Source organism: Ptychodera flava, chromosome 21 (genome assembly GCF_041260155.1).
Source record: "Ptychodera flava strain L36383 chromosome 21, AS_Pfla_20210202, whole genome shotgun sequence".
NCBI lineage: Eukaryota > Metazoa > Hemichordata > Enteropneusta > Ptychoderidae > Ptychodera > Ptychodera flava.
Genome location: NC_091948.1, coordinates 36,307,780 through 36,320,006, shown reverse-complemented (window position 1 = coordinate 36,320,006; position 12,227 = coordinate 36,307,780). Strand labels below are relative to the sequence as shown.

At 39.6% G+C, this 12,227-nt stretch overlaps 1 protein-coding gene across 3 annotated transcripts in view; it reads right to left on the bottom strand.

Moving 5' to 3' along the window:
- Positions 1 to 11,913, bottom strand: part of LOC139122130 (uncharacterized) — a 121,313-nt gene extending 109,400 nt beyond the window's left edge. For 2 of the 3 annotated variants that reach the window (XM_070687538.1, XM_070687540.1), the window contains exon 1: positions 11,721 to 11,912. The gene's annotated coding sequence lies outside the window, so the exon portion shown is untranslated. Of the gene's footprint in view, positions 1 to 11,720 lie in introns of all 3 variants that reach the window. The other variant, XM_070687539.1, reaches the window with a different exon arrangement.
- Between the last annotated feature and the right edge of the window lie 314 nt (positions 11,914 to 12,227).

Sequence of the window (12,227 nt, the reverse complement as noted above, 5' to 3'; positions counted from 1 at the left end):
CGCTCACAGCATCTTTCAACCTGGTGAAAGAGTGGAAGGTGTGAAGTATGGTATGCGTCCGATAACTTGTCCGTAAGTGTTGAGAGGAACGTTAAAACAATAGAAGAATCGGCTAGGTTGTTCACAAGTTTTCATTCTACAACGACTATTACGACCAACAAAGACCTTTAGTCGGTATACATCGAGGACAAGAGTTAGGCGGTGTAGCACTAGCGGGGCCTTTGATCACATTCCCATGCTTTGATCACCAAAATGGACCGCAAAAGAAACAAAAGAAGCAGTTGACTAGTGAGGTTGATTATGATTTTACAACGATGATCTTTTTTTTTGTCCGAGTACGATCACAATCGCGATCGAGTTCACATTGCATAAATTCCAATATGGCGGCGGCCATGTTGGCCGACGTGTTTATAACGTGTTGACATTGATCCTGGCGTCGCGTGTGGTTCCACTCTGACACGTTCTCTGAAAGATTTTACACCTGATTTTCGAGTGATTCTAGTCGTACTTAGTTCATGTCTTGTGATCATTTTGGTGGTATTTTTAAAATCAAGAATCGAACGACGATGTTCAGTGGGCACACAGTCCACACAGTCAGTGGTAGACTCTCCACAGTCGCTGTGTCTTGTTTTGTGCGCGCCCAAAGTGGGCCTGCATTCGAAGGCTACACTGTGCAGCTGTGGGCACGCGCTGCCAGACACAGCGACTGTCCGTTCTTGCAAGGATATGAATATTCATATGGGGTAGTGACGTCAAAAGAAACACCTACCTAACTGGGCGGAGAGAATATATACTAGCAGCTGGTAGACCTATATACGCAGTATGTTTTTATTTTTCATTTTTAATTTTATTTGGCTATGGTACTTGTCATTTTTTGTTTGATTAATGGATTTGTGGAGTTCTATAAAGTACCCGGATCAGGCAGAAATCCGACCGGTCGCTTGCAAGAACGTCCGGACCCTGGGATTAGCGTCGCGTCTCTGAAGAGCGCGCGCGTGTTCCAACAAGGAAGAACGCGAATCGCAGGGTCTCTGCCAGACTAAGTCAGTGGCAGTGGTAGTTACGCGGGCGGGGGGGGGGGGGGGGGGGGTCGTCGGCTGGCTGAAATTGATCCCCGTGATGAAACATTATTCGCGGTGTTTGTCGTTCAAAAATGATATAAAACTCCATTACATTTGAATTGTGTAAAGCTTAAACTTATGAATTTTCCTCTTTGTTGGCAATTTTTGACAATTTTATTAGCAATATATGTATTAATGAAACTCCAACCAGACGAACCATTTCTTGCTTTCAATCTGAACTTGCCGTTACAGTTTTTTTAATACTTCTATTTTAATTGCAATTGTACTATACTGTGCAGTGTGATGATTTATTTAAGTGTAATAAAGAGTTTCCATGATGTTCATATTGCATACTTGTATGTTACCATTGCATTTTGTTGTGAGTGTACATGAATGCATGGGTGCATGTGCAAGCTTATATCCATATGCAAATATAAATTAATGATATTCAAATGATTATGCAAATTAGCCGCTACGCTTTTGCTTGATCCTGGGGAGAACACTGCACTGCTGTACCTCAGCGAAAATTTAGAAAAAAACAATGGAGCTACTGCTAAGAAATTTACAGACTCCTGGCTCTTGATGCATCAGTTACTGAGCTTTTATACTGGTAAAAAGGCATTCTGAATACAGCGGTAAATTTCCTCCCAAACGAGAAAGGATAACACGCGGGCATCTGCAATGGACGCTGTCAATTTTACCTTGCTGCATGCCCCACACCAATCTCGGCCCGGCCCCGCTGCACTTGTACAGTCTATTACCTCCATGTAGTACAGCCTTACAGGTCTAGTAGCTGGCCAAACACACAAAAAACAACGTCGCAGTGTAAATTCCGTAGGTCAGAAACGTTGATCATAAATTTTCAGAACCAGTGATGTTTAAAAGTTTTGTATTGATCACTTCATTTAGGTTTATGTGAATGACTTTCTCATCGAGTTGCGTCTATAATTGTCCCGGGCATTGTTCATGCAAATTTTGGGCCTGCCTTAGCTCCCTCCGATCGTCTGTAGACTACAGCCTGAGCAGTTGTGAAAGTCAGATATGTATCATGAATTTTATACAAAAATATAAACAACAGAATCAAACCAAGAGGTTAGTTTGCTGTCGGGCCGGGTGCGCAGGGGACGACTTTGCAGTGAGGCCGGGATCTCTCTTGTGTTCGAACTTCCATCGCATCGTAGCTAGCCGATACTTGTTGTACTACTGTAGTCCTTGTTAGGATTAGATACCCGTTACGTTCGATATTATTTTGAAATACTTGTAAGTTTAATAAGTAAGACTTTTGTACTACATTCAAGATATAATTTTTCCTTTCTGAGCGTTTTCAATTACGCCGCACGGCAACGATATGCGAAGTTGATAGGCTGTGTTGCCTGCAGCGTAGCCTGGCCGTACACAAAATTTCGTTTCAGTAGACGGAGCAGAATCAGTCCCGTCATTTATTTTCAACGAAATTTTCATTATACTCCATAATGGAAGAAACGACTAGTTCAATGATTACAATGGTGAAGTGTTGAATTTTTATTCATATATGTTTTTGTCTCTCAATTCATTCTGCAAACTTGATCTCCGTACCATCGGTCACAACGTGCAGTGCCTTGCATGAAGCTTACAATCGACTGCCTCCGTCGTTAGTTTAGCTGTTCAAGACGTTTGTTTGCACGGCTCATTATAGTCGGAACAATCTGTAAACACTTACATATTTATATCTTTCCGGTATTTCACCCAACTTTCTCGCGTGTTTAGCCGAGTCTCCAGTTTTGATGGACCAGACCTTTTCGAAGAGCGTATGTTTTCTACGGACGCCACAGTAAAACTTGCGTAGATGTGGTTGAGCGTGCGCGGTGGTGTGATTACGTTTCGTTTCGTGTGTCAACAAAGCTGACTTCTGGTCCGGACAAGAAGTCATTTTTCACTCCTTTTAATGTTAATCGTGAGGCGGGCTGGGCATGCAAACCATGCGATTCAGTATTAATTATGGTCTACTTTCACATACTGAGGATGTCATTTTAATCAAAAATATGAAAAAAATTGTTAAAAGTTACAAATACTGGGGCTTTAAAGACAAAAGATGGGGTCACCATGCTTGATTTTCTAAATTTTCACAGTCTTGTCATAAAATTATACAAAAGTAAAACTTTGAACAGTAAAGATGGAATGGAAAAATATATGACTAAATGGAATTATTTATTTTTTAACCAAATTTGCAATTATTATGGCCTAAATTTCAAAGATGAATACATTCATTTGATGGAATATTTTAACCTTCCAGTATTGTCAATTTTGAGTAGCATCTAATTCATATATGTCTTGTACTTTTGAAACAAATTTTTGGTAGGTAATCGTGCTCAATTTAAGACGCCATATTTGATTTCGCGAAAATCGCAATTTATCTCTAAAAATCTTCTTCTCCAGAACCAAAACACTGATGGAAGTGAAATTCCACTTTTGTCCTTCTTCGTGAGAGCTCTTTCAAGTTTGTGAAAGGCAATTGGAATGGTCACATGGTTTTGTCCCCATATCGTATTTTGCATGAAACAGACAAATATGAGATGATGTTCAAAATTCTTCTTTACAAGAACTTAACTGTTTTCAAGCTAAAATTTTGCACATAATATAATCAGTGCAAGAATTGTACACCATGTTAATCGCTTGGGCCCCGCCAACGCTGCTTGCAGCTTTAATTCTTCTTCTTCTTCTTCTTCCGTAAATTCTTTGTAAAGCTAGATCTCCAAAACCATTGCACGCAGCCTTTTCAAACTTGCAGGGCTTAGGCCAAAAAAAAAAAAAGAAATGTTTCTGGTCAGCGCGCGCGTCACTTGAACAACAGCGCGTCACCCTTTTTTTTCCTGGTTTGAGGCCGGCGGCTGTGGCAAACTAGTACATACTGATTACTATAACACCAAACCAAAACGGCTGAAGAGAAAGAAAATTCTCTGGGGCACATGATCAGTGACTGCATGAACAGTTTAAATGTTACTATATTGATAAAACTACAAAACTCAGTGTTATCCCCAGGCCATAGCGGTCCCGCTACGCTTTCTCCTCCCCCCCCTCGCTACGCTTCGATTCTCCCCGCTACGCTTTAAAATATTCCCGCCATCCTTTAGTTCACACGCTCTGCGTAGCTACCAGCTGATTGCATTGTCTACACATATTAAAGCGCTCACTGCAACTTTTAACCTGGTGAAAGAGTGGAAGGTGTGAAGTATGGTATGCATCAGATAAGTTGTCCGGAAGTGTTGAGAGGAACGTTAAAACAATAGAAGAATCGGCTGGGTTGTTCACAAATTTTCATTCCAGAACGACTATTACGATCAACAAAGACAGTATACATCGCGGACAAGTGTTCACAGAGGTAGGCGGTGTAGCATTAGCAGGGCCTCTGATCACATTCCCATGCTTTGATCAACGAAATGGACCGCAAAAGAAACAAGAGTTGACTGGTGAGGTTGATTATGATTGTACAACGATGAGTTTTGTCTGAGTACGATCACGATCGCGATCGAGTTCACATTGCATAAATTTCAATATGGCGGCGGCCATGTTGGTCGACAGGTTCATAACTTGTTGACATTGATCCTGGCGTCGCGTGTGGTTCCACTCTGACACGTTCTCTGAAAGATTTTACACCTGATTTTCGAGGGATTCTAGTTGTACTTAGTTCATGTCTTGTGATCATCTTGGTGGTATTTTTAAAATCAAGAATCGAACGACGATGTTCCATGGAAGTAGACGTTATGCGGGGGAGGGGGGGGGGCGCTGGTTGAAATCTATCCCCGTGATGAAAAATTATTCGCGGTGTTTGTCGTTCAAAAATGATATAAAACTCAATTGCATTTGAATTGTGTAAAGCTTAAACTTGTGAATTTTCCTCTTTGTTGGCAAGTTTTGACAATTTATTAGCAATATATTATATGTATTAATGAAACTCCAATCAGACGAACCATTTCTTGCTCTCAAAGTTTCAATCTGAATCTTCTGTTTTAATTGCAATTGTAATTACAATACTGTGATGATTTATTTAAGTGTAATAAAGAGTTTCCATGATGTTCAAACTGCACACTTGTGTGTTACCATTGCATTTTGTTGTGAGTGTACATGTATGTGTGGATGCATGTGCAAGCTTACATCCATATGCAAATATAAATTAATGATATGCAAATGATTATGCAAATTAGCCGCTAAGCTTTGGCGCTTTAACTGACCCTGCTCCCTCCCTTGAGGAGGAGGAAAAAAAAAAAAAAAAAAAAAAAAAAAAAAAAAAGCCGCGTCGCCGCACCATTTTTTAAAGAAAGGCCTGACCAGAAACATTTCTTTTTTTTTTTTTGGCCTTACATGTATTAGGCATACTGAGTACTGGTGCACCTGACCCTTCATATTTTGATTGGTCACATGACCTGACTGTTATTGGTTATTAAAAATTTTAATTACATCTAATTTGCATAAAAATTGAACAATCGAAAATCTGAATAGAAACTTTTTAGATCATACTACCTAGATGCTACATACCAAATTTCAAGAATTTTCACCTTGCCGTTTATGAGAAGATTTTTAAAGTATTATTTTTCTGATTTTTCAATGACCTTTGACCTCCCCTATACCTCTGCAGGTAAGCTATACCAATGGCTTATTCTGGCCTATGTAAGAGTCCTGGGGGGCCGGGGGCTAGTGACTACTAAGCAATGACCAACAGGGGATCAAACTGCAAATCAGAATTTTGAGGATGAACTTGACCTATGACCATAGCATGTTTCTCTACCTCGTTGATTATGCACATATCTAATTCCAGCCTTCAAACTAGAGTTAGAGTTCTGATTTTTTGTACATAAGGACATGTATCAGTGTTAAGATTTTTTAACAAAATGTCACATGACCAGCACATCCTATACCTCATTGATTATGGGCATATCTAATTCTGGGCAAGCCACAAGAGCTGGAGGTCTGATTTTTGGTATATAGGGATAACTATTGAAAACAATTTTTTTCACAAAATGTCACATGACCTTGATGACCCTTGACCCCAAATATACATATATGTCCATAACTCAGTAACCACAAGGACTACACCCTTCATATTTGGTATGATGGGAGACATTATGACGCCACATCCTGTACCTCATTAAATATGCACATATCTAATTTTGGGCCAGCCAACAGAGCTAGAGGTCTGATTTTTGGTATATAGGGATAACTATGGGATACAATTTTTTTGACAAAATGTCACGTGACCTCGGTGACCTTTGACCTCAAATATACATATCTGTCCATAACTCAGTAACCACAAGGGCTACACCCTTCATATTTGGTATGATGGGAGACCTTATGGTACCATATGTCATGTCTCATTAAATATGCACATATCTAATTTTGGGCAAGCCAACAGAGTTAAAGGTCTGATTTTTGGTATATAATATAGGGATAACTATGGGATACAATTGTTTTGACAAAATGTCACGTGACCTCGATGACCTTTGACCTCAAAAATCAAAAATCAGCTTAACTAGTGCAGTGGTTCTGCAGTTTTTGATATGGACGGACAGATATCCATACACACAGACAGACAGACACACACACAGACAGACAGACATATTACATACAGATTTTTTTGAACCATATATACAGTGTTCGAAATAATCGGTGGCAATGGTGGCATTTGCCACCAAAAACTGTCAATCTGCCACCAAAATTTTTTTCTGGTGGTATTTTTCTGCCACTAAATTTTGGGTCATCATGTCATCGATCCTACGGCTTGAATGAAGGAACACTGAAGGAACACGCGTTGTCGGACGGCGGAAAAACTCATTAGCAAAAAAAAACCAAACTAATTGCGACATTTTGGCATGAATGAAAACATAGCGTAAATCCAAACTTGTGATTGGCTAATAGCCGCATAATGCAGTCATAGGGCACAAGATAAAAGCATGTTGTGACATTTTGAAAACAAAGCCAAACTGCAGCATGCGTGATTTAAATAATAATAAATACTTGCAATTCATTAGCCAGTACAGGCTCAAAAATTCCTATCGCCCGACGCCCGTTAAGCGTTGCTAGCGAATTTTGCGGTCGGGCAATTAAAATCAATAATATGCTTCCCGTCCGACGGGCAAGTCCACCAGCGGTTGAATTAACTAAGCTCTGGACAATTCAAGCTTGAAAACGTATTTCATTAGGTCTGTACACGTCTACAATCATTGTAAGTCCTTCAACTCTCAGAAGTGTTTTCTGAAAACCCTTGAAAATCCGCCCGACATCGCAAAATAATCGTTCTCGCGGTTGTAAAACACAAAAAGTCGCAAAAATAGAGTTTTGCGACATGTTCTCTCCGACGACACGGAGTGAACTCACTGTTTTGTATGTGTGCCGTAAAGTGGTATGCTCTTGACAGTGGTTGCCATTCTCTTTGTGCAAGCGTATGAGTTGTATGACAGTCGATCGGCTTCACGCGATAGTGTAATTGCACCATGTGCTTTGTAAATGGATGTAAACTTATTCAAAGCCATAGATCTCGGCAATGCTTACTGTTCAACGTAAATCAACACCCAGATGAAAAAGTACAAGTTTACATCGTAGTCGAAACAGGCTCAGTCGACCAAGGAGGCAACATATTGCAGCTACGTAGTGCGTGAGATGCAGACAGTTTCAAATTACGTGACCTTGGTTTTTAGGGATCGGCTCTCACTTACAGAAAACAAATCTGCACTGAAGAGTAACAAAAACGAAACTTGAATCTGTTCTCTTGACGAATACATTTATCAATAAACTTTGAAAGACTGCTGTGCTCAGTGAGCAAACATGTAAACAGGTAAAAGAGTTGCAGATGTACATGTGCGTATGCATTGGCAGATAAACACTAGCAGAGCAGTTGTTTGTGATCTCAGCTTGATAATAAAGAGCAGCAGCAGCCATGCACATTGTAAATCACACAATCTTATTACTCTTATGCAAAGATTTTAATTTGGACTAGGTTGTGGAAAAATTCCAAATTCAAAGATGTTTTCTAAATGGCAAAAATCTACAGAAAAGACTAAAGTATTCTCACATTTCTTCTGGGACATTTCAGATTTGGTAATAGTCCTTCATTTTAACAAGATGTAGTTCTTGTTTGAATCTGTTTTTTCCCTCTTTGAATTCACTTCATATGGCCAAACTCTTGCTCTCTGTTACAAATTACTGATACAGTTATTAGAAATTTAGGGCAAGTACTTTTTCCTCTCGGGCAAGTAAAAATGAAATTCACGTGTCCCACGGTTAGTAAGTTTGAAAATTTTTTTCGAGGCATGCAGTATGGGTTGACTTTTTGCTACGTGTACTCACCATATTTTCAAGAATTTATAAATTAGAATGAGTATGTGGCAATGACAAAATGTTGTATTATACTGATCACATAATGTGTTGAACTGCCACCAGATTTTTCATAATTGCCACCAGATTTCATATCCGGTGGCAAACTTTTGCCACAAGAAATTAAAAAGTATTTCTATCCCTGATATATAACCTCTAAGTTGCCATATATGTATGGCAAATGGGAGCTAATAATACATTTTGTCTCAAAATTTTACAACTCCAGTAATCACATGAAAGCAGCCTTCCTGAGCAAAGGGAAGTAATTTGCATAACGGCAGAACAATGCGTTTTCTCGTTACCCCTGTTCGTCCCTTCGCATAGCTGAAGTATAAGAAAAACCTTGAACACCTATTAAACCTCAGCAGGTGACCAGCTCAGTAAACTTCTGATTGCTAAGTTTGGCGCACAAAGTATGGAAGTATCCTGCTCTTCTGTCTGAGGATGCCACATTCAGACTCTCTTTTTAAAATGTCCAAAGTGCAGATCTACAACATACAAAGTCTAATCACTGGAAACTTTGTTATCTTGTTGTTATTGTTGATGATGTTGTTGTTAATGTTTGCATTTTAAAAAATTGAAAAACACTAATTTGCGGCTTCTGCTGTTGTTTTTGTTGTTCAATCATCTTGATAATATTGCAAATACATGTAATTGAACACCATGTGTAATAATTGGACATCCTCCATGGGGGGGGGGGGGGTTAAGCACACAACCTCCAATGATTAAGCTCACAGTAACCCCATGCTATTGTAAAAGCAAGTAGATAGCTCCAATGCATGAAGGTTCCCTCCATGCGCCATGTATCCAGAACAGGGCCCCAGGGCTGAGCGCCAACCCTTCCTTTGTTCAAGAATGAGCGGCATGTTAGTGCCTGTGTTAAAGCTCGACACATCCATGGACTAAAAATTCAGTAAATGATAAATCCCCTGATGGTCCCAGCTTTGGAATCCAATTAAATTACAATGCAGTTTCTTACATGTATTTGCAGCGATTGAATAAAACAACAATAACAATAAAATTGTGTTCTTCAATTTTACGAGCGGATGTTTGACATATATGTAACCAGAGCTCCCTATGGTCTAATGTGTCTAAATGTTTCGCGTGCAAATTTACGATTCCTATGGAAATCTGGTCACGACATGCGACCTGCGACTTCAAAACTGCGACCTGCAGCGTCCTGCGTAGGGTTAGTGTTAGGTTTAGGGGTTAGGGTTAGTGTTAGGGTTAGTTAGGGTTAGGGAAGTCGGACCCCAACCAGAAGACAAGTTTTGAGCCTTGCCTCTCCCCAACGCCGCCGGCCAGGGCAACTTGTAGCTAGGGTTAGGTCGCAGATCACAGTTTAAAGACGCAGGCCGGGGACGCAGGTACTGGTCACGATCTGCGTCCCCGGCCTGTGTCTTTAAACTGTGATCTGCGACCTAACTCTAGCTACACGTTGCCCTGGCCGGCTGCGTTCGGAAGAGGGGCAAGGCTGAAAACCTGTCTTCTTGTCGGGGGGTTCGACTTCGGGGTACAGTTGCAGTGGGCGCTCAGCCGCAGAGATGCGTCTGCTCACGGCGGCCCAACGTTGCCCTGGGCGGCGGCGTTGGGGAGAGGCAAGGCTCAAAACTTTTCTTCTGCTTGGGGGCCTAACCCTATCATATATTATAATAATAATAATATTTTTATTGCTTGCTTGTAAATATAGGATTTACATCACATTTGTGGCAATAAAAGTGTGATACAAAAATAAGTTAAAATTTTCTTCAATAAAGATAAAGTATTACAGTATAATAATAGTAGCTAATAATAAATATAACTAGGTATTTCTTTGTTTATATAAAGTAAAAATATAATCAGCAAGTTGTTCATTAAAAGATAACTCTTGTTTTGTTAGTAGAGAAATAAGCTGATTTTCAGTATCGTCGTTGGGAAATTGATTTTACGGAAAAAGTACTTTCTTTGGACTTTGTATTTCTGACAGACTAATAAAAAGTGTGTTTCATCTTCAATACTGTTGGTGTTACACTGATTGCAGTATCTTTCAGTAATTGGGGTTTTTGGAACAGTGTGTCTCCCTTTTCAATTGCTAGATCATGATTGCTAATGCGAAGTTTGGTGAGCAATTTTCTTTTCTCACCTTGCAACTGTGTTAAGTAGGGTTCTAATCTAAAATTACGTTTTATTTTGGCATACATTCTTAGTTTACTATTTTCATCAGTGATCAACTTTTTCCAAAAGACTTCATAATTGTTTGTTAAATTTGTTTTCATTAAACCAGTTATAACTTTGTGGTGTTTAAGTGATGGAGCTTTATCAAGGAGAAAGTCCATTCCATTGTCTTTAATTAAAGCACTTAAACAGTTAAACCAGGATCTATTGTTAGTGTTGTTTACCATTTGCTCCAGAAAAGCTTCTTTAGCAAGATTACAATGTGGCAGTTGTACGATATGAAGCCAGTGTTTAACAATATTAAGTTTGATCTCAAGTAGAAGTGGAAACTGTCCTAGTTCACCCCTCACAGCGGCATTACAAGCTTGTCTATTACACTGTAAAATGTTCTTACAAAATTTGAGGTGAGTTTTTTCAATTGCTGATTTATCCCACTTCTTGTAATCCATGAAATCTTGTCCCCAAATCTCTGAGCCATACAGTAAAACAGGTTTAATGAAAACATTGAATAGATGTAGGGAAAATTTTATCTTTTTGTTGTGCAATAAAATCCTTTTTAAACTATACAAAGATTTTGCTGCTTTATCAGCCAAAATTTGTAATTGTGTCACTAAAACTACCGTTTGATTTAATTGTCAGTCCTAAGTATGTATAGCTCTTAACAGATTTGATGCATGTACTACCATAGTTAAATAAGTGTTTATCTACCAAAGGAGATTTACTAAAATTAATTGCTTGGGTTTTCTGTAAATTAACATCAAGTTTCCAATTGGAGCAAAATGTGTGTAGTGTATTTAACTCCCTTTGTAGACCTTCTTTTGAAGTAGAGATTAAGACTAGGTCATCAGCGTATCATATTTAAACCCTAACCCTAACCCTACCCCTACCCCTACCCCTAACCCTAACCTAACCCTAACACTAAAATTGCAGGTCGCAGTTTGACAAACACGCAGGACGCAGGTCGCAGTTTTGAAGTCGCAGGTCACATGTCGCATGTCGTAACCGGATTTCCATAGATTTCTGATTTTTCATACAACTGTGAGTAACATGTTTCCTTGCCACTGTAGAAATGGCCATACTGTGTATATAGCGTATGCATGCACACAAACGCCAATTTCCAAAGGTGCATTTTCACGGCAAATCCCCCATTCTTGAACTCACCTTGATACAATTACTTCCAATTTCCGAAAAAGAATTTCCAGTCTTTGCGTAATTTGAAACTCTGTTGTGTGTATAATCCTTGTATCGATTCCGCAAATCGTTTTGTTTGGCACGCAAGCACTGTTCGTGCAACAGACATCCGATATCGCCGTCACGCGTTGTCACGTCGCAACAGATATTTACATTTCCAAACACTCCAGGACAAGATAGCGTCAGAATCAGAATCAGGCACATGTGATCAAACGATCCTCGAATGTATGGATCATATATTATATTTTTGTCCATGCCTTTTACCTTGTACGATCAACTCTGCCGGAGATACTTAATTCACAGGATTTTAATGGACTGGCACAAGATTGAGATCCGGCTACGTGAGAGGCTCAATAAATACAAGGTTCCATTCGTCGCAATCTCGATATGCCGGCAAACGTGAATCACAGGCGTAGGTGGACGTCATGTCTCATCCTAGTATCCTCAGAATCAGAATGAGCTTCGCGTGACCTTTCT